Source organism: Varanus komodoensis, unplaced genomic scaffold, assembly GCF_004798865.1.
Source record: "Varanus komodoensis strain SLA01 unplaced genomic scaffold, ASM479886v1 scaffold3, whole genome shotgun sequence".
In the NCBI taxonomy this organism is placed as follows: domain Eukaryota; kingdom Metazoa; phylum Chordata; class Lepidosauria; order Squamata; family Varanidae; genus Varanus; species Varanus komodoensis.
In genome coordinates, this window is record NW_025335761.1 from 58,907,537 (window position 1) to 58,928,647 (window position 21,111).

Consider the following 21,111-nt stretch of genomic DNA (forward strand, 5'->3'; position numbering starts at 1 on the left):
CATCCTGGCACATTGAAGAGGGGAATTCCTTGGCAACAACCAAACTTTCTGTTTAAAGGCATCAACTCGTGCTCAATCCTTCCTCCCTCCCTCTCTCTCGGTGTAATTTGTGATGGTGGTAAATAAATAAGCTTATTCCTAAAACCACATCTGAGAATCTGTGTGTCCAGCATGGGGGTTTGGGGCTGGTGGCATGAGCTAGCTGTATGAAACATATTTTCTTGGAACTGCAGACTTTTCCTATGCTGTTTTTAGAATTCGTACAGGAGCTAATCGTAAAAGTATTTCACTTCTGGCTGCATTGTGCAGGTGGAAGATCCTACACATAAGTTTGTATATTAACTGAAAGAGAAAAGTTCATGCAGCCTATATTGGCAAGAGCCATTCTCCAAAGTACCTCTGGAAGGTAAACGTGGCCAAATCTTATGCTGCAGAGTTTAAAGTACAGGAGAAAACAGCCCTTTGTGAAGTCAAGATTCTAAACAGCCTTCATTAATACATTTTCTTAAAACAGCACGGTTTTCTTTGCACATCTGATGCAATGACCACAGACCATAGTAGCTTTTAGAGTCATGGATGTGTTAGGCTTTTTGCTGCAACAGATGCAGGAAACTCTTCCTCTGGAAAATATTTCTGAAATGTACATTAAGGGAGCAATTCTATGCATGTTCAAAGAGAAAAAAAAATATCAGCATCCCCCAACTAGTAGCCATTATTCATGACTATTAGCCAAGCTAGCTAGAGTTGATGGGAGGTGTCTGAGGGGACCCACACTTGGAAAAGCTGTTTTAAAAAAACTTATAAAATTCTGTTGGAAAGAAAAAAATGAGCTCAATATAATATAGATTCAGAGGATGAGGTGGCTAGATGGAGTCACTGGGGCAGTGGGTGTGAGCTTGGGTGGACTCCAAGGGATGGTGGAGGACAGGAGAGCCTGGAGGAATGTTTTCCATGGGGTCACGATGGGTTGGGCATGACTTTGCGGCTAAGCAACAAACTACAGATTAAAAACCAAGTGCAGAAGCAGTTATGGGATAAAATGTGGGGGGGGGATCCTCTTTTGTATCTCTAACTGGTTAAAGAACGAAAGACAGAAAGTGAGGATAAATGGAACAAGGACAGAGAAGGGCAGTGGGTCCATCCCATGATGCTGATTGGTGGGAGGTTTAGAGCAGATAAAAGGAAGACCTTCACACAGTGTGTTCTTAAACTATGGAGTTTGCTGCCACGGGAAGTGGTGACAGCCACCAATCTGGATGGCTTTAAAAGGGACTGGGACAGATCCATGAGGGAGGAGGCCATCAGTGGCTATGAGCTTCCTCCTTTCCCTGAGGCAGTGTGCCTGCACACAGCACTTGCTGGGGAGCTTGGGCAGGAGGAGGTCTTGCACCCATCCTGCTGGAGGGAACTTTGGTCTGACCAGCATGGCTTTTCTTACGTTCTTAAGCCTTTCCCCATCTTTGTTCGGGTTGCTAGTCATATGGCCCACATAACCCTCCTTATGAAAACGGATGGAGAAGAGCGGACCTGGCATTTTGAGATTCCAGCCTCTTTGCGAGGACAGCGGCTTTCTGAACAGCTCGCCAAATGCTTGTCCTTGTGCTCGTTCCCCTCCCAGCCCAGTCGCAGGTACGGGAGCAGGTGGGCAAAGTGGCTGAATTTAGAACATGGGGGCACTTTCCTTACTCAGGCTTGGAATGTGCGTCAGGCTTTCCCTTTCCTGTTCATTTATTTGAAACCCTTCAAAACGGCACAGAACTTTCTCTGGAAAACTGGGAGCATCATGATAGCCACCTAGATGCAAAGATTGTTTTTGAGATTAAAAAAACAAAAACCTAGGAAAGCATAAAAGAGCACGGTTGGCCATCTTGTAATGTTAAGTTGGCCAAAATGGCTTTTAAAAAATTAGAGCCAAAACGTTTCTTTCTCTGCCCCCCTTCAATTTTTATATTCTGGAGTAGGTATGGAAGACCCAAACTGGATTTTAAAACCCTCACGCCACCAAGATTCCCAAACTGAATCAGAATTACTGCATTGATTCTCAGGTGAAAACTGAAACAAAACCCACATAAAGATGTAATCCTAGACATACATTTAAAAGAATATCTGGCCTTAAGGTAAGCAACAGCACACACTAAATATTCAGATAAATTTCGCCCTCCCCTGCACCATCCAATGAACTTTCAGGGTGATTTTCTTTTGCCGCACCTTTTCACCCCAAAATAATGTTCAAAAATATTTTAAATTCTTAACCCAGCCTTATTTCTATCTCTGTTTACTTCTTGCCTCTACTTTTCTCTGTGGTTCCCCAGTTTTCAGTTCAAGCTCGACTGCTAGCCCATTGGGGTGGAGACTTACAGCCTTGAACTGATGATGCTATATAAAATACAAATAATAAATGGTGGTGAATAGTCATGGATTTTCCTGAATTCTATAAATTTATCCTGCAAAGTCATCCACGTTTCCTTGTCGACTTCTGGGGTCTGAAAAATAGTCTCTCCCCACATCTCTTCATGATCTCACTTCCTTAGTTCCTAAGATCAACTTATGGTATTAATATTACCTCATCATCCTGTGAACAGCATGAGGAGTTTGTCAAGTTTATGAAGGACTCCTATAGCTTGCTTGGACCTTATTGGTTATTGTACCTGGATGAATAACTCCTGCTTTTAACTTTTTCATGGCTTAAGGATGCTTTTGCAGTTCCTAGTGTGTGCAGCAGAGGGCAGCAAAAGCTCATGTTGTTCTCTGTGGGAACTCTCATGTGAATCTTTTAAAAATATATATTAATATAAAGGCCTGTGAACTCTGCTGGTTCAGCTTGAAGGTAGGGGATAAATATTTTGCATAGGAAAAGTGCTATCCCAAACAGGAATGTTTACCGAACAGTTTTGACCATTGTAAGTTTCTAAAAAGGGAGTTTTGTAAGAGGCAGGTCCTTGTGATGTTGTAGAATTTGCAAGTCTTGAAAGTGATGCTCTGAGATGTGGGTTAGGGTCGGGATTAGGGTGGCCGTGGATCCTCTTTTGCAGCGGACAGGCCTCTATTTGACTGGGTACCAGAGGAACACTCTGTCCTGGATTTCATCCTTCATTTGAAGCATCCTCAATTCAAAGCACCCTAACCTTTGAAGCAGTGCTCCCCCACAACTGGGACCTAGGCATGCTGATCCCCACTCCCAGTCTTCCACACTGCAGTGAGATCTACTGTATCTTTATTTTAAGTTAGAAAAAATTTCCAAGTTTGCCTTTATGCATCTAAATGCGTGAGCGGAGCCGGCTGGTGCCGGAGGTCAGACTAGATGGCCCGGGAGAACCCTTCTGACTCGCTCTGTTTCTATGTTTCTAAATGAGCCCCTGCAAATTTTAGGTCAGTTGCTGTTGGTTTTGTTGTAAGAACATGAGAGAACAGACTGGGCCCTTCTGCTCCAGGTGCCCAACTATGGGAAACCCACAAGCTGGACATGAGAGCAACACCCCTTCCTGTCCAGGCTCACCTGCAACAGGTGAATGCAGACATCCTGCCTTTGATACTGGCACCCCCTTTTTCTTGGGGAGATGGATTCCGGGATGGCCATCCTGCCTGGAACTGGGCCCCAGTGTTAAAAGAGCAAAGCTCAGGAGCAAAAAGGTGGAGCCAGAGATGTTACAGCCTAGAAAAAGTCATTACCTTCCACTCCAACTTTTTGCTTCTGGGGAGAAAGCCGAGGAGGCGTACATGGCTCTCTTGCTGCTGGACGTTCAAGTGACACTGGTGCTGTAGAGTGCTAAGAAGAGAGAAGTGGCTCGTTTGGCTACTCTGAGCTTCTTTCTAATAACAATAACATATAATAGAAATAAATCAGGAAGAGCTTTATTAGCAGTGAGAGCAATTACACTGGATGGGATCCAGAAATAGGCCAGTCAAAGAAATTCCATATTCTATGAACTGTTACAGAAAAGCTATTAGAAGTCATACCATAGAAATGACTTGGTGCATCTTGAGAGATGCAACTAGCTTCTTGAGACATGTGAGAACACCGTAGACAACAGACTGCAAAACACACGCTTTGAGATGTCGTGTAAGATGTATCTATTTAATGAACATTTCCCCACTTTCCAGGGCAGAGTGGCTCTCGGGATCTTGTGCGAGAGATTGTGCAAGGCCCGGTCCCTGGATGCTTCTCAAGGTGTGTCCAGATCCAGACATGCTTCTGTTCCAATAACAGTTGGGCTATTGAGAGCGGCAGAGGAGGAGGAGGAGGAGGAGGAGGAGGAGGAGGAGGAGGAGGAAAAACTGGCGATGCAGCTAATCCTGGTTTCTGAGAAGCTCTAGCCACACATTCCCCATTCGCTTGAGTGAGGAAATGTGGAACCCAGACTGCTCTAATTACTTATTAGCTCACAGATTATCTCACAAACACACAAAGGAGATATTATGATACTTTCCCCCCCTTTTTGCACACGTCTGTTCCGAGCTGACAACTCTTTGTGCATGGCCTGTCAATTCCCTGGCTCAGTGTTCACTGAACTCATAGCTCTCCAGCATGACAAAAGAACTCTGTTTCCTTTCTGTAATGTGGCTGCCCATGCCTCCCCTCCCTTCTAAATTGTTGTTGTTGTTGTTAGTCGCGCAGCCGTGTCCGACCCATCGTGACCCCACGGACAACACTCCTCCAGGCCTTCCTGTCCTCCACTGCCTCATTAAATGGCACGCGGCTTCCCCAGTGCCCATGAGAGCGCCACAGAGTCCTCCATAGCATCGTAAGAAAAGCCATGCTGGACCAAACCCAAGATCCGTCCAGTCCAGGGCTCCATCTCCATGGTGGCAAGCCAGCTGCCCACAGGATCCCTCCAGCAGGATGGGTGCAAGGCCTCCTCCTGCCCAAGCTCCTCAGCATTGGGTGCAATCAACTCCAGTTGATTCAGGCTGGACGTCAGGAAAAGCTGCTTCACTGCCAGAGCAATGCGGCAGTGGAACCAGCTGCCTGGAGAGGTGGTGGGCTCTCCCACACTGGAGACATTCAAGAAGGAACTGGACAGCCACCTGAGTGGGATGGTGTAAACTGGTGTCCTGCAACAGCAGGGGTTGGACTCGATGACCTTCATGGCCCCTTCCAACTCTACTATTCTACAATTCTATGATTCCCCTTCCTTGCCTTTTTGCTAAGCTGAACGTCCCAGTTGTTGTGGCTGCTCCTCATATGAGAGCTGCTCCAGCCCCCTGATCATTTTTGTCCCCCCCCCCCCTTGCACTTTTCCCAAATCGGCCATATCCTTTTTCAGGGAAGAGGACATTTTCAGCACGGAGCCAGGCAATTCCAGGCCCCAGCAGGTGCTCCATGGCAGCTGAGTGCAGGAAAGGGGGGCTTTGGCAGGGCTGAAGGCTGCCTCCCTGCACGGCCTCCAAGGATCACGCAGATGGCCAGGGACCCACCGGTCGGCACGCTGCCTTCATAGGGCCCAAGTCCCCCGCTTGCCAGAAAGGCTCCCCCAACTGAGTGCCGCCCCAGTACCTGTTTGCAAGCAGCAGCGATGGGGAGAGGTGGCACCCTCTCACCCTTCTCATTGCCACTTGCCAGAGGGGGGCCCCAATCTAGCACCCTCCTGAGTGCTTTTCTTGCAAGGGGCGGTGGTGGGGGAGGAGGCAATGCTCGGCCCCCTTCTGCACTCCTGCTGGCCAGAGAGGCGCTTCGAAGCAACCCCTGCTCTGTTGGCACCTCCATAGCAAGTGGGCATGAGAATGGGGGCTGTGGGTGGACTCTGCTGAGAGATGCTGCCCCCGACTGGCCACCACCCCCCAGCCGATCCCCCACTCTATCCCAAAGAAGGCCTGTAGGGCAGGATGTGGGCACAGCAGGGTTCAAAAGAGCAGTTGCCAGTCCTCTCTCCTGCCAAGCAGCTCTCCGGTTCTGGCCTTCGTGCCACGGCGGGTTGTGTTTTCCAGCTGAGGTATTGCTGCATTAATAGAAGCATCACTTCCAAATCACGTGAACTGTTAATTCCCCTCCACTTAGCACTGGTTAGGCCTCATCTGGAGTCCTGCGTCCAGCTCTGGGCACTACAGTTGAAGAAGATGCAGAGAAGCTACAGTGCGGGACATGGAATAACGAACTCAAGTTCCCGGAAGCCAGATTCCAGCCAGTTATCAGGGCAATTTCCTGGCCACTACAGTACTATGTTAATGGGACCAATTACCCTGGGAGGTTGTGGGCTCTCCCACGCTGCACGTATTCAAGATGCAGCCGGGCAGCCATCTGTCAGGGGTGCTTTGACTTGGCATCTTGCATTGAACAGGGGGCTGGACTTGATGGCCTTGTTGGCCCCTTCCAACTCCACTTCTGTGATTCCATAAACCAGTCACTGTGGTCTCAAGAAACCATAGAAAGGACTGTTGATACTGGTTTTTAAAGACCAAGTGTATTAGCCTGACAGGGTTTAGATGACACAGCAGACCAACAATGGGGAAAAACCACTGTGGCTTGTCATGTCGGGGGAACTTGCCCCATCTTTTGCAAGTTTAGTCCTTAGGGTCTTGTTTCCAGAACGCAGTCCATTAGGAGAAGAAATAGCAGTAGCAGTGATACTCTCCTGCCTTGCTCCTGAGCTGTGAGATATTTTGCAGCCATGGTACAGGGTCTATTACTATCATTGCATTGCATTTATACCCTGCTTTTGCCCCTGTTGCATCATATGGAGTCTATTGATATCATTGCATTGCATTTATACCCTGCTTTTCCCCCTCTTGCAAAGAACCCAAGGCATCTCACATAGTTCTCCACACCATTTTATCTTCACAACAACCCTGTGAGGTAGGTTAGGTTGAGCGTGAGGGACAGACCCCAGATCACCTAGAAACTTTCATGGCCATTTACTGACTGAAACCCAGCTCTCACAGGTTCCTGGCCCAATAACCAGGTGCGGCTCTCTGTAGAGGAGACACCAATGTCTTGTGAAAACATTGACCCAAGATGCAGAAGCAAAAGGGCAATTTCCATGTTGGGGGTTGTTTGGAAAGGAATCAAAAACTCAGCCCACAGGATCATACTGCCCTTATACAAATCTATGGTGCAACCACACTCTAACCCTAACCCTAAAATAAAGGCATTATTGAGTAAGAAAAGGTGTAGACAAGGGCAACCAAAATGATCAGGAATTAGGTCTGTTTAGCTTAGAAAAATGGGAAGCATTGATGGCCAGCAATATGGACAGCTTCAGAAAAGGAATCGGACAAACTCATGGAGGAGAAGGCTCCCCGTGGCCGTGTGTTGCCTCCAGGATCAGAGGCAGCAGTTGCTGGGGAACATGGGTGCAGGGCTTGCGTTCTGCTCTGGCCATGCTTGGGCAGCATGACGTCTGCTGCATGAACAAACTGCTGGGCTAGATGGAGCGCAATCGGATCTAGCAAGCTCTCCTGATGCTGTTTTCGCATGAACAGCAAGCAGGTTGTGCCGGTCGAGAAGCTGACTCCACACCAGGCATCCTACTGTTATATTATCGTGGAATCGTGGCCTCTGTGCTGCCCAGACAGAAATGGAGGGTTGGCCACGGATGTGCTGGGACAGCCACTTGCAGGACCTCCTGGCTGCTGGATCTGCAGGGAGATTTTGTGTGTTGGCAGCTAAGACTCAAAGCGTTGGCCATGAGCAGTACCCAGGCATCTCCCCTCTCCGTGGAACAACGGTCCAGTTGCTACTGTAAACAGATGGCAAAACACACACGTTTGGCTTAATTGCCAAGGAAAATAGAAGTTCATCAGTAAGCCCCTGAGAAGCTTCCTGGATTCTCTTTTGATTGGATCTGAATCAGCTAGCCAGGGTAGTTCGTTGCATCATGCATGGAAAACACACACAGGGTGTGGGTGAGTGTGAAGAGTTCCTTCCATAAAAAGAAAAGCTCTTAGGGTGTTTTGGCTTGTTTGGGGCTTTTTGGTAAAACGCCATCTCCTTCACCCACAGTTTCAAGGGATAATTCCTTTGAGCTGAGATGGAGATGGTTTGAAAAGCTCATTTTGTAGCAGGGATGAGGAGGCATGAGCTCAAAGGTTGCACTCCTGCACATGCTGTGTGTGTATGTGAGAGAGGGAGAAATGTGCCTCATTGAGTGCTATGGGGGCTTTGTTGTTGTTAGTCGCAAAGTCATGTCTGACCCATCGTGACCTCATGGACAACACTCCTCCAGGCCTTCCTGTTCTCCACCATCCCCTGGAGTCCACTCAAGCTCATGCCGACTGCCCCAGTGACTCCATCCAGCCACCTCATCCTCTGCCGTCCCCTTCTCCTTTTGCCCTCAATCATTCCCAGCATTAGGCTCTTCTCCAGGGAGTCCTTCCTTCTCATTAGGTGGCCAGAGTATTTGAGTTTCATCTTCAGGATCTGGCCTTCTAAAGAGCAGTCAGGGTTGATCTCTTCTCGGACTGACTGGTCTGATCACCTTGCAGTCCAAGGGACTTGCAGGAGTCTCCACCAGCACCACAATTCAAAGGTCCTTATGGTCCAACTTCACAGCCATACATTGCAATGGAGGCTTACCTGTGTGTAAACTCACTTTAGCTTCAAGGTACATGAACTTGGTCTAGTCTACCTGTGACACAGGAGTAATGGTCTAGGTGTCACTGGTGCATTGCCAAAAGGGAGGGCAAAAAAGCACATGAGTATTTCATAAAATTTGCATTTGTGTGCAGGTGCACACTGGGAAAGAATCACCGTAACATAAGTAGTAATGCAGCCCATCTCACCACTGGGGAGACCAGTATGAGCCAGCAGCTTTGGATCCCAGAGGTCCGAGTGATTCCAAGTGATTCCATCTCTTCCGTCTGATGGTTCTTTGTGCCGGGGAAGTCAAGGGCAGAAGAAGGAAAGGAGGACCAACTGAGAGATGGATGGACTCCAGGAAGGAAGCCACCGCCTGGAATTTCCAAGAGATGAGCAGGGCTGTCAACGTCAGAGAGTACCGTCCTCTGTCAAAGATAAACACTGACAGTGGGAGTTACACTGGGAAGCCAGTCCAGTCCCAGGAAGACCAGGCAAAAGAGGAAGAGAGAGGATGTAGGAAGGACCATCCTCCTGAGCTGGGGCCTTGCTCCGTGCAGCCCAGTATCCCTGGCACACGGCGGCCGCAGCAGCCCTTCGGCTTTTCAGGCAGGGTTTTCCAGCCTTAGCAGGAGATGTCAGGAGTCGAGCCCAGGGCATTCTGCAGACAAAGCGGGGCTTTCCATGGAGCCACAAAGCAAATTTCAAAACAAGGAACACCCAATTCATAATACCACCCCGACACCCCGAGATTAGGAATAACCAGGAGGGAATGCTTTGTCTGGTCCACATTTTTCGGCAAACAAAAGGACGTCTGTGTGGATCAGGAGATGGCTGTCCTTCAGTCTGGGCACTTTTGAACACTCCCTGAAGCAGTTTGTGGCTCAGCAGTGACACACGAGCCGGCCCATTTGCTCCAGTCACGGAGGAAAGCCCTTCGCTCAGCGCCCCCATCAGGATCAGGTCTGCTGGCAAGAGGAGGCCGTGCCTTTCTGGTGGCGGCTCCCAGTGTCCACAACTCCCTTCCAAGGGAGGGTAGGTCAGCTCCCCCTTGGCTGCCCATTCATTTGAAATCTTGACTCTTCTTCTTGCTGAGTGACATATCCTGGTAGAAAGGTGGGCTATAAAGAAGAGAAATAATTAAGAAGGAGTGCGTTAGGGAAAGCGGCCATCGAATGGGCTGGTTCACACACACGGCACGGTCTGGTCTCCTGCGAGCAAAGCCACTGGCTATTTGCTTGCTAAGCCGCAGTGCTGACGGCAGATGAACCACGCCAGGTTTGCACATCATGAGAAGCCACTGTGGGTAACTGCTGTTGTGTAGCACAAGGGAGGTGAATATGTGTGCTCGGGAAAACCGTGTATGAAAACAAATGCAAACTTTCAGGAAAAGGAATTGCAGATTGCTAAAGAAATAGGACAAAACAGACTTGTGGCAATACCTGTGAAAGTGACTGAATAGAGACCGCTTCGTCCATCCTCTATAATAAAAATTGACCTTTCAGATTATTGTAAGCCTATTAGCAAACTGTGGCTGTGTCCTTAGAAACATATCTGGATAGACATATTCACACATACATGCAAACACAATGTCAGGGTAACGGCTTTCTCTTTGACCTTCCACCTGCTAACATTGCCTTCCCCCATCTTCCCACTGGTAGAGAAGGAAATAATCTTTTGCAAGTATCAATAAATATGAAACCCACTGAAGCATAAAATCCCCCCCCAGTTTTTCCCTTTCATTTTTTGCTTTTAAACAGTTATAGCACTCCTCCAAATTAATCTCTGCCTTTTTGCAAATGTTTGAAGTGTGCCAAAAAAGTAATTTGTTCTTATCAGGTCTCGATCTGTAAGTAATTCAAACAGAACTCATAAAAAGCCACTGAATAAAAGACACCAAATGCGAGAAGCAAAGCACAACCACCAACCATTCTGAAACCGAACTCGCTTTCCCCTTCCAATTAATTAATCAGAAGTCAGCCAGATCATTCTTGCTTATGCTTCCAGTAAATGCAATATTATTCTTGAAAGCTACATTTTAGTCTTATTTTCACTGGCATAATACCTTGTCATGCGGTTCTTTCTGAAACAACTGTCCAACTGACGAAAGCAGTAGAGAAAGTTTGCTGGGTCATTGCTTTGGAGAGAGATTGCCAGGCTCAGATAAAGGATTCGGTGAGTCAAGGACCCGAAGAGCAAGAAAAAAACAATGCTGCATTTTAAAACAGCTCCTTCTGTCACTTAAGAATTGCGGGACGTGCCCTCCGGTTTGTTTTAAGGGGGCGATGCCCATCCAGTCAGATCTGCACCATCGTTTTTTAAAAATAAGATTTACAAAAGGTGTATTCACCTCGCCCGTCGTTTAAATGTGGGATTCACTTCCATGAGATGTAGCAATGGCCTTCCACTTGGATGCTTTTAAAAGGGGATCAGACAAATTCTGGAAGAGTAAGGCTATCTGTGGGTTCTGATCTTGTTGGCTGCATTCCTTCTCCGGTATCGGAGATGCCGATGCACCAGTTGCTGGGGTACATGGGTGAGAAGGTGTCATTTGCGGGATGCTGTGGCAGCTGGTTGGCCACTGTGTGCACAGAAGCCTGGGCCAAATGTAGATGGATCCTCAGCCCTGACCAGTCCTATCTGACTGGTTCAGGGACTGTACTTCATATATGATTCCCAAGAAGGAATTTCTCATGCAAGGAGCTTGCTGGCATCCCTGGGGTTCCCATGGAATATTCTGCAAAACTGTGTCAGCCTGGGCAGAGTCGGACACTGCCAGGTGTTCCAGATGGAGCATGTGAGGAGAAGCATCGGCACAGAGTGAGCAACAAGCCACACAGATGAGCTCTTCTGCCAGTCTCCGAAAACCAAACCTTATTCCCAAAGACTCAGAAAAGAGCTCACTTAGTTCTGGGGTGAATTCCTGCTTTCCTCTCAAGGGCTGAATTCAATTTGGGGAAGCCATCAGGGGGAGCCTTCCAGTGGTGAGAAAAGTGGCTGGGGACCAAAAATGCAACTTCCCCCACCACCCTAAATTAGCTTAAAGCTGTTCTTGGTGGGAACTAAGCCTTAGGTGATGCATTTTCAGCCTTTTAGAATGCAGGAAAACTGCACACAAGCTTGGAAACCACCGTAAGACCAGTGGTTGGGAGAAAAGTGGGTGGGTCTGGTGGAAGCGGGCATGGAGAGCTGGATTGGGACCCCAGGACTGTGGTTACCCACACTGGTCTCAGTGGAGGCTGATGGGGAATCCGCCACTTCAGCCTGAACTGTTGAGGAACTGCCCATAGTATGGAACCCCCTCCCCAAAATAGCTGCAGCACCCTAGATAGCGCCTTTAAAGCTCCTGCTGAATTCTAAAATGGATACTCTGCCCTACAGACATTGTGGCCATTGGCTGCCTCTGCCTGGTTTATTCTGAGCCAAATGTTGCCCTGTTGCAGCAGATGTTAGTGGCCCTGGGAACTTTCCATTTCCCAGGGCTCCTGGCATGTCATTCACAGTTGGTGGCAAGGCTGGGAGAGGTTCCTCTCCAGGTGGGATTTTAATCATAGAATAGCAGAGTTGGAAGGGGCCAAGAAGGCCATTGGGTCCAACCCCTGCGACACTAATTTGCACCATCCTCTGAGATGATTGTCCAGTCACTTCTTGACTGCCTCTACTGTGGAAGAGCCCACAGCTTCCTAGGTAATAGTTCCGTTGCTGTACTGCTCTGACACGAAGGAAATTTTTCCTGGTATTTAGCTGAAATCTGGCTTCCCGTAACTTAAGTCTGTTATTCCCTGCTCTGCACTCTGGGGTGATTGAGAAGAGATCTGGTCTTTCCTCTTTGTGACAGTCTTTCAAATACTAGTAAAGCACTTTCATATCTCTTCTCGGTCTTCTCTTCTAGAGGCTACACATGCCCAGTTCTTCAATCTCTCCTCACAGGGCTTTTTTCCCAGTCTCTTGACATCCTTGCTGCCCTCCTCTGAACCCCTTCCTGCTTGCCTGCATCTTTCTTCAACTGTGGTACCCAGAACTGGACACAGCACTCCTGGTGAGGCCACACCAGTGCTGAGTCAAGGGAAACTAGTCCCTCACATGGTTTGGAAGTTATGCTTTTATTAATGCAGCCTGAAATAGCGTTTGCCCTTTTTGCAGCCACATCACATCCTTGGCTCATGATCAGCTTGTGATGTACAATTCCAAGACCCTTCTCCTTTGTAGTGTTGTTGAGCCACGTATTCCCCATCTTGTAGTGATGCATTTGGTTTCTTTTTCCTAGGAGGAGGACTTGGCATTTACCCCTAGTTAATTTTAGTCTGTTGTTCTCAGCTGCTAACTTAATCTAATCCCAGAGAAGAAATTTTGGAACTATAATTCCCACCCGAATGAGGGGGGCCCAGGAGCCTGCCAAGATCAGCACTTCTGAGCTAGAAAATACGGATTTCAGTGACATGGCGGATAACAACCCTGCTCAGCTTCTCTTCCTGGAAGTAATTTGTGTGAGCACTGTGGGGTGAACAAATGGTTGCAATGCTTGTACAAGCGGCTGCCAGGTAGCGACACCTGTCAACGTGGCCCTGCCAAGGCTTTGGGGCATGTGTTAAGTCAGATGTCTTTCCCCATGCTTCCCGCTTTTTAATACTCTTTGGCAGCTCTCTTTGCTACGGCTGCAGACCTGAACGGCTCAATCCATTCGATCAACTGATTATCTCCCTTCTCGTGAAAGGCATGCCGGATGGATTGGGCAATGTCTTTTAGAAAGCTGTTAATTGTTTTAATGTAAGTGATTGAAAACCTCCAAAACTACAGAGGAATTACAGAACTTTAGCATCAACCGTGAAGAAATTGAAATTGTGAAAGATTTGTATACCTTGGAACATTGTACATTGGGCACATCGAGAGAAGGCAAGACTTCCTGGAGGTCTTGCAGGGGGAAGTTGAAGGCAAAAGAAGAAGAGGAAGGCCGAATAGGAGATGGATGGACTCCACCAAGGAAGCCGCAGCCTTGAGTTCACAAGAGCAGAGCAGGCCAGGGCTGCCAAGGACTGGGTGTTCTGGAGGGCATCATTCACAAGGTCCTTGCAAGCTGGAGACACAACTCGCTGGCACCTGAAACAATTAAACTCTTTCAGACGGCAGGCACCACCCTAGAATAGCAGGGCCTGCTTCCACCTGTAGCATTTACACATGTCATTGTGGGTTGCCAGTATTTTTTCCTGCTCATCACAACTGTGTTAAAATTACGCAGATGCAGGCTACCGTCCTATAGACCCTACAAGGCTGTCCCAGGCGTCACAGAATGCAGCAGGTGCCCCTTTCCACCCATGGAGAGGAAGATCCAGTTGCGGAGGTGGAGGTCGCGGGAAAACATGGCCCATCCATCGTATCCACACAGGAAGAGCTAGGAGGAGGTGCCCCATTCGCCACTGGTTCTCCCGCTCCTTCCACAGCTGGATTGTTCTGCCCAGGCATTCTGCAATCCAGGCCCCAGCCGCTTTGGATCTGTGGATTCGTCTGAGACTGTGGGGAAGCTTCTTCTGGCGCCGTCACAAGTCACAGAATGGCTGCCATGATGGCCTTGCTAGGAAGGGATGGGAAGAAGCAGAGAAGGGGGCTGAGCTCCAAAGCCCATCCTCATGTTGACCCCACCGAGCACCCCTTTAAGGTGGCGGTCCTATGCGTGTTTCCATGGAGCTCAGTGGGGATTACTTCTAGCTAATCCTACCCACACAGCCTTCTCCAGCCTGAAAAGAAAAGGCCATCAACCACCATCACCACCATCACATTTCTGTACTGCCCATAGCTGACGCTCCCTGGGTGGTTCATAACACTGAAGTCTCCCATCCAGGTTTCAACCAGGCCCGACAGTGCTTAGCTTCCAAGATGAAGCAAGATCAGGCACTCTTCTCTTCCATGCGACCCCTGTGCCATCCCTGCCCCTTCCTCTGGGGAGGGGCTCTGTGCTTGTGCTTAAAGAATGAGAGAAAGGGATCAGAAGGAAGGAAAGAAGGGAGGGAGGGAAGGAGGAAGGAAGGAAGGAAGGAGAAGCCAAGGGAGTGGAAATCCACCTGGGTTTTCTTGGAGACTCTGAAGCGCCCCCTGGTGCCCACGAGTGCCCCCTGCTGGCGACCCCTCCTATGCCACTCCCCTGAGGATCAGTCCCATGGAATTCAGTGAAAAGGGTCGCATTGCCAGTAACGAAAGCCCTGCTGGCTTACAGAGCTAAGATTCCTTTGCACAGGCGATCACAGTAACTGTGGCATGGGAAGCTCTGACCGGAGCTGGGCCTTGCTTGTGCTTCGCTCACCCTGTGGGGGCTTTTTCATGATCGGAACACTTTTGGCTGCTTCCAGCAGCGGGTCCTATTGTGCAGCATGCAAAGTTACTTGGATTCGAGCTGTGTTTTATGAGAAACTTTGTTTATCACCAAGGCAATCTTGGAAATAATTTTAGAAGGGGGAAAAGTCATGGTGGAGAAGCATGTTGGGACGAGGCATTCGATTCTTTTCCAGCACGCTGGTCAGAAAGAATAGGAAAATTAGCAACCTGATGATGACATAAGATTGAACTGCTGAGGTTGTAAGGCTTCGTCTCCAATCTCTGAGCCAAAAAAAGAAGGGATTATAGGATTCATGAAAGAAAGCCGGGGGGAACACCAGAGTTATTTGAGGAACAAAAGATGGGTGCGTGCATCTCTCAACTTGCTCTGCAATGACAGGATACATCCCGGGTCCTGGGAAATGATGAGATGATGCTGCATTTCCAGAGGACCTGCACAGGTCCTCCTGCCTGATTTAGAAGCTGTCTGAAAGAGTAACGGCGAAGCCACGGCCATCACGCCAGGGGAGGGAGGCAGAGCTGCCCTCTCCATTGGTGGGCGACAATGCTTGCTGGCATTTTAGTTGATGGTGGTCTTGTGCAACCCCAAGTTCCAAGCCAGGGTCAAGAGTCAGATGCCTACCAAGGGGCCACACCCCAACTGGCCCACTGACAGGGACCTCTCCCCCAGTGTAGCCTCCTCGTCCCTCGGCCTCTTGCTCTGGCTCAGGCAATGGTGGTGCTGAGAAGGTGGAGATGCCACCACCAGTGGCTCCCTGGCCCTCTGCCCATCAAGAACACGAGCAGAAGCCATGCCGGGAAAGCGGAGGAGGAGTAGGGACGTGCAAGGCATCCGCTCGGCAGTGGGACTCCCTCAGATTCCCTGGATTCCCTCCTGGACTTCGTGCCTCATTGCTGCAGCCCTGAGTCCGGGTTCTTGGCCAGCGTTCCCCAGTGTTTGTGGAGCACTCGCCAGGGACTGAACCCCACACTCTGCACAAGCAGCACCCCTTCCCTGTGCATGCTGCCACCACCAGCGGCATCTCACAGCTTCTGGGGAGGTTGCCAATGGCACAACGGGGGTCCACAACTCTTCGCAGGCATCCTCTGGGCTCGGCTTGCTTTGCAGGACCAATCCTTGCACAAGAGGAAATCTGCAGGCGATAGAGGGACAGATTCCAGAAGGCTCATCCCAACTCTAATGAGGAGCAAGAACCGTTGGTGCCAAGGGTGCAGAGACTGGAGACTTGTGGAAGGAGGAGGCCCACGGACTGTGTCTTCCTCAAGAGCCCTCCAAAGCTGGCACTGGCACTGCTCAGGCAGCTCCTGGACCAGCCGCAGAGCGGGCCTTGCAAAAGGACGTCTCGGCTCCCTGCATCTGTGTGATGTGTTACACTTATGCTTGCACTTCTAGAGAAGAGCAGGGCTACTGAAGGCCACGAGATACTTTTAGCTAAGGGATCCTTCCTTGATGGCATGCTGAGCACTGAGAACCACGAACACTGAGAACCACGCGGAGTTAATAATCTCTGGTTGGAAGAGGAAGAACGCAGGATGAGCAGTGCAGGAAAGAGAGAGCCGGGCGCAGTGAGGCTCACAAGAGGGACGCTAGACCCACAATGCACTGGAGCGGGCAGTCCAGTAAACCAGTAAAGTACCAGTAAATTCATCCACTTGCCTGCATGGGCATCCCCTGTCCTGTTCAGGGAACTGAGGTGGCCATGAAGAAGGGGAGTATAAGATTCCTTCCACTTGTTTATGCTCTGCATCCAAATTTCATCATTTATCCACTGAGCTGCGTATTTTCTTTGAGGCAGGTGCTCTTTTTTCCGTCCTAAGCATGCTTAAATCGCAGGTGGGATACCTTGGCTGGACCAGCCCCTGCCGTGGAAGGAGTGGCATCGATTCTGTCCCATGCACCCCAGGGTTTCCAGCCTTTTTCTGGTTGGGGACACATGTGGAATTTTGAGAGTGTCCGAGAGAGGGTCCCCTCATACAATGGCTACCATGCAAAAGCACCCTCCCTCCCATGTTCCCCAGCCACTGGCGTCCATAGGCATACTGGTTCTGATACCAGCTTCCTGCCAGTGTGACCCATGGCCACTGATACACCACCTTCCAGGAAGTTTTTCAACCCCCTTTTGAACCAGCTCCCTCCAAGAAAGACTTGATCGAAGACCAACCTGGGGATCAGCACATCAGCAAAGCTGGAGTTTATCAAGGTTTGCCTAGTTGCACCTCGAAGCTCACTCCTCCTTGCATCTGTGTCAGGTGACGAACGAGGTTTTGCTTGGTTTGCATGAAAATGTGGGGCAGCCTCTCCAGATGCGAGCATCCATCCTCTGTGTCCCTGTTAGGAAGAAAAGCACTTTTCCTCTATTGTTTGAAATGTGATTTTGCACATTACCTTGGAATAGTTTTCATGCGCACTTTTCAAAGTGCACACGTTGTCAAAAGGATCCTTCTCAGATTGCATTGCAAGTATGGACTTCGCCTGCAGATTCCTTTGGAATCTGTACTGGGTCTGAGCTGAGCACTGAGCCGCGGGAGGCAGGAAAGTGGCAGTTTTATGGTTGTGAGCCAGCCCTCCAGAATCACAGAAAGGTGGAGCTGGAAGGGTTCCTAAAAGACCATCTAGTCCAGCTCCCTGCTCAGTGCAGGACTCCAAGTTAGCCTTCTCAGGCAGCTGTCCAGTTGCATCCTGGAGGTGCCTAGCAGCTCTCCTATCTCCCCTTAGTCTTCTTCCTGAGGCTAAACATGCCCAGTTCTCACAGGGTTTTGCTTCCAGTCCCTGGATCCTCCTTGCTGTTCTCTGAACCTTTCCCAGTTTGTCTGCATCTTTCTTGCAGGGTGGTGCCCAGAACTGGGCACAGAACTTGGAAGGAGGTACGCTACCTCATATACCCAACAAAGCGGAACCAGGACCTCCTGTGATTTGTAAGCAGTGCTTCTGTTAATGCAGCCCAGCTGCTCCAGTTCCCCAAGGATTCTCTCTTCGGCCCCCCTGATGGGCTGAGGTGGATATGTGACTCCTTGGCATGTGGTTGTGGTGTCCAGGTTCTCTGGGACTGCGGGCAGGAGGCAGTTGGGGGACCCCTGACTCAAGTCGCCTGCCCAATCCAATGGGCTCAGGCATGGTCTTCCTGCAGGGGCTGCAGGTCTAATGGATCTGCTCTGCAGCCCTCAGTGCCACTAATCCAGAGGTGAGCAGAAGAGTTCCAGATGTTTTGGGGGAGGACAGAAGTCCCTGCCAGCATGGCTAATGGTCTGGAATTCTGGGAGCTACACCTGTGGATCTACATTCTGCTCACCCTTGTCCTGGGCTCAATATTACAGGAGGGATATAGCCAGGTTGGAGTCAGTGCACCGCAGGGCCACAAGGTTGGTGGCCGGTTTGCAGGGGATGCCATCTGAGGCGAGACTGAGGGAACTGGGTCTCTTCAGCCTGGAGAAGAGGAGACTCAGAGGGGATCTGTTGGCAACATACAGGTATGTGAGGGGGTGTCACACGGAGGTGGGTAGAGGCCTGTTTTCCCCTGCAGAGGAAGGCAGGACACACTCCAACAGAGCAAGGCTCAGGGAACCAAGGTTCAATTTAGATGCCAGGAAGCACTTCCTGATATTTAGGACCCCTGGGGTATGGAATGGGCTTCCACGGGAGGTGGTTGAGGCCCCATCGGTGTGGGTGTTCAAAGATAGGCTGGACATGCACATGGTAGGCATGTCGTGAGCGGAGCCGGCTGGACCCGGGGGTCAGACTAGATGGCCCGGGAGACCCCTTCTGACTCGCTCTGTTTCTATGTTTCTATGAATGCAAAGAGGGCCTTCTCTGCGGTGGCGCCCCAACTATGGAATGCGCTCCCCAAAGAGGTCCGCCTGGCGCCATCATTTTATGTTTTTCGGCGCCAGGTCAAGACCTTTTCATTTAATCAATATTTTAATATGCTTTAATGGCAACTTGTTTTTATTGTTTGTATTTTATTAATTGCAGCCAGAGTGGAATTGTCAATTTACCTATTTTATTTTGACCCACATTGTAAGCCATCCAGAGATGCAAATATTGGATGGCATACAAATTTTATAAATAGAATAGAAAAAAAGCTCTCCCATCAGCCAAATCCCTCCAGCTCATTCTAGGTTTTAAAAAATCGTTGTTTTCATGAAAAAGTAGAATTTAAAAAAAGAAAAATGATATCAAAGGATATTATACAAATATTGCATATACGCATCAAGGTCAGAAAATTTCAGTAATTTGTAAGCCGTCCTGAGGCTTGTTGCAAAGGACGAGATAAAAAGTTTTAAATACAATAATAAATAATAAAATAATACACTTGGTTAAATTAATTAGCACTTAATTGAAGCACATCCCGCAATCATTCTAATTAATAATTAATACTCACTTATTTTCCATTCCTTTAAAAAATAATTGTGAATGACAACAAAGCATTTGTTTCAGCTCATTTTGGCTTAAAGCTCTTGCTGCAAGCCTTAGCAGGGGCGGTTCAGCCGTTTAGAAAGAGGAAACAACGGCACAAAAGGTGGGAAACCAAGATTCAGTCCATGCTCAGAGGAAAAGGGGTGGAACCTGGGAGCCCCCAAGTGCCAGATCAAGATGCTGGGGTGGTCAAATTGCCCTTCCAGGCCTGAATTTCCTCAGTGCTGTGCCAAGTTTGCCAGTGGCACCGTTTCCATCCATGCAGTAATGAAATCTCGATGCAGGACACGGATGGATCAATGCTTGCAAATGAGGCGCCTGAAATGTTGTCATACAGCAGAGGTTCTCTCTCGTGGTGCAGTCCCACTCTGGCACCCAGGGGCCCCTCCAATGTCTCCTCCAGGCCCTTCAACGGCACCCCTGAAAGGGCCTCCTCCAAGGTATTGTGGGCATGCAATGTTCACCCAATTGTTAAAAGAGACACACATGGATTTGGATGAAATCCATACAAATCCATAGCAATTATACAGAGGCTTCAATAAAAGCAGTCCAAATATCCTGCATGACCGTCTGGAAAATGTTGCAAGGCTCCCAATCTATGGCATTATAGGAGGTGAGGATTACCCTTCCAGTGTTGGAGTATCAGTTGTTTAGTTGCCTAAAGAGTACAGGGAATCCCTTTCCCATTCCATTTGTTAATTCCCATGCAGCAGGTAAGTAATTTAAAAGAACATGTACATACATGGATATTAAAGACTGTGCCTGCACGAGATTTATCTGGATAATGCCCTCCCCACAAAAAAGGAGGTTATTAAAGAATACTCAACAGACACATTTTTTGCTGAATAATGTACAATCTAAGACCCAAAGACATGACAGGTAGATGTCAATGATTCAGCATTTTGTGACGAGACCCACAGTAGCTTCTCAAATCCCAAATCTGCCCACGGGTCCCAGAAAGTTGGGCCCCCAGTTGTAGGTGTGAGAGACCCAGCTATTTCTTGCTGATCCTTTGCTTAGTTGCATATATGCACTTTGGAATATGCACTGCAGAAAATTAAAAAAAGAAAACACACCAAAGAAACCCCAATCAGAACTACACACTTAACACACACACAAAGGAAAGGAAAGGAAAGGAAAGGAAAGGAAAGGAAAGGAAAGGAAAGGAAAGGAGAGAGCTTAAGAGTTAATTTTAACCCAGGAGTTCTGTTCCTGAATTCTCTCTTTTCGTATGATTGGCTCAAATCTTTTTTACCTTTTCTTTTCCTGGGGAAATGGATATCTGAGAGACTGACTTCACGCACTGCTAAATTGCAAGGTTTGGAAATATCGCAAAGGAAGGGAAGTAATGTCCCACTCATTCTTTCCTTCCAAGCTTTCTGTGGCCCCACCAAGAGACTCCCTTTGTTTCAGTCCGGTGATGTTAAGGGAAACAACATCTCTGGAGTCAATAAGCTTTGGAAAGCAGGGAGCCCAGCACCTTTGATGCTGTTGCCTGTTCAGGCGAGGAACTGCCTCCATTGTCTTTTGACTGACACAGCCTTTTCTATAAATTGGAGCCACTAAGCGCTCGGAGCAGCTGGTGAGACGATCTGCCAGAAGCAGCTGGGCCAGGTCTCCGGCTTCTGCAAACCCCCGACTTCAGTTGTGAACCACGGCAGGGAAGAGAGCCGGATCCTTCCAGCTAGGTAAGAGCTTTTGCTGCTTTTTGTGGGACATCGGTCCCTGCTTTGTCCGGTTCTGAGAGGAGCACCAGAAGGCAACAGGTGACGGCAATGGATGGCCACAGCATTTGTGCAGAAGCAAATTTTCGGAGCGAGATCTACCTGAGCAGCAGGTTAATTTACACACAAAAACTTAC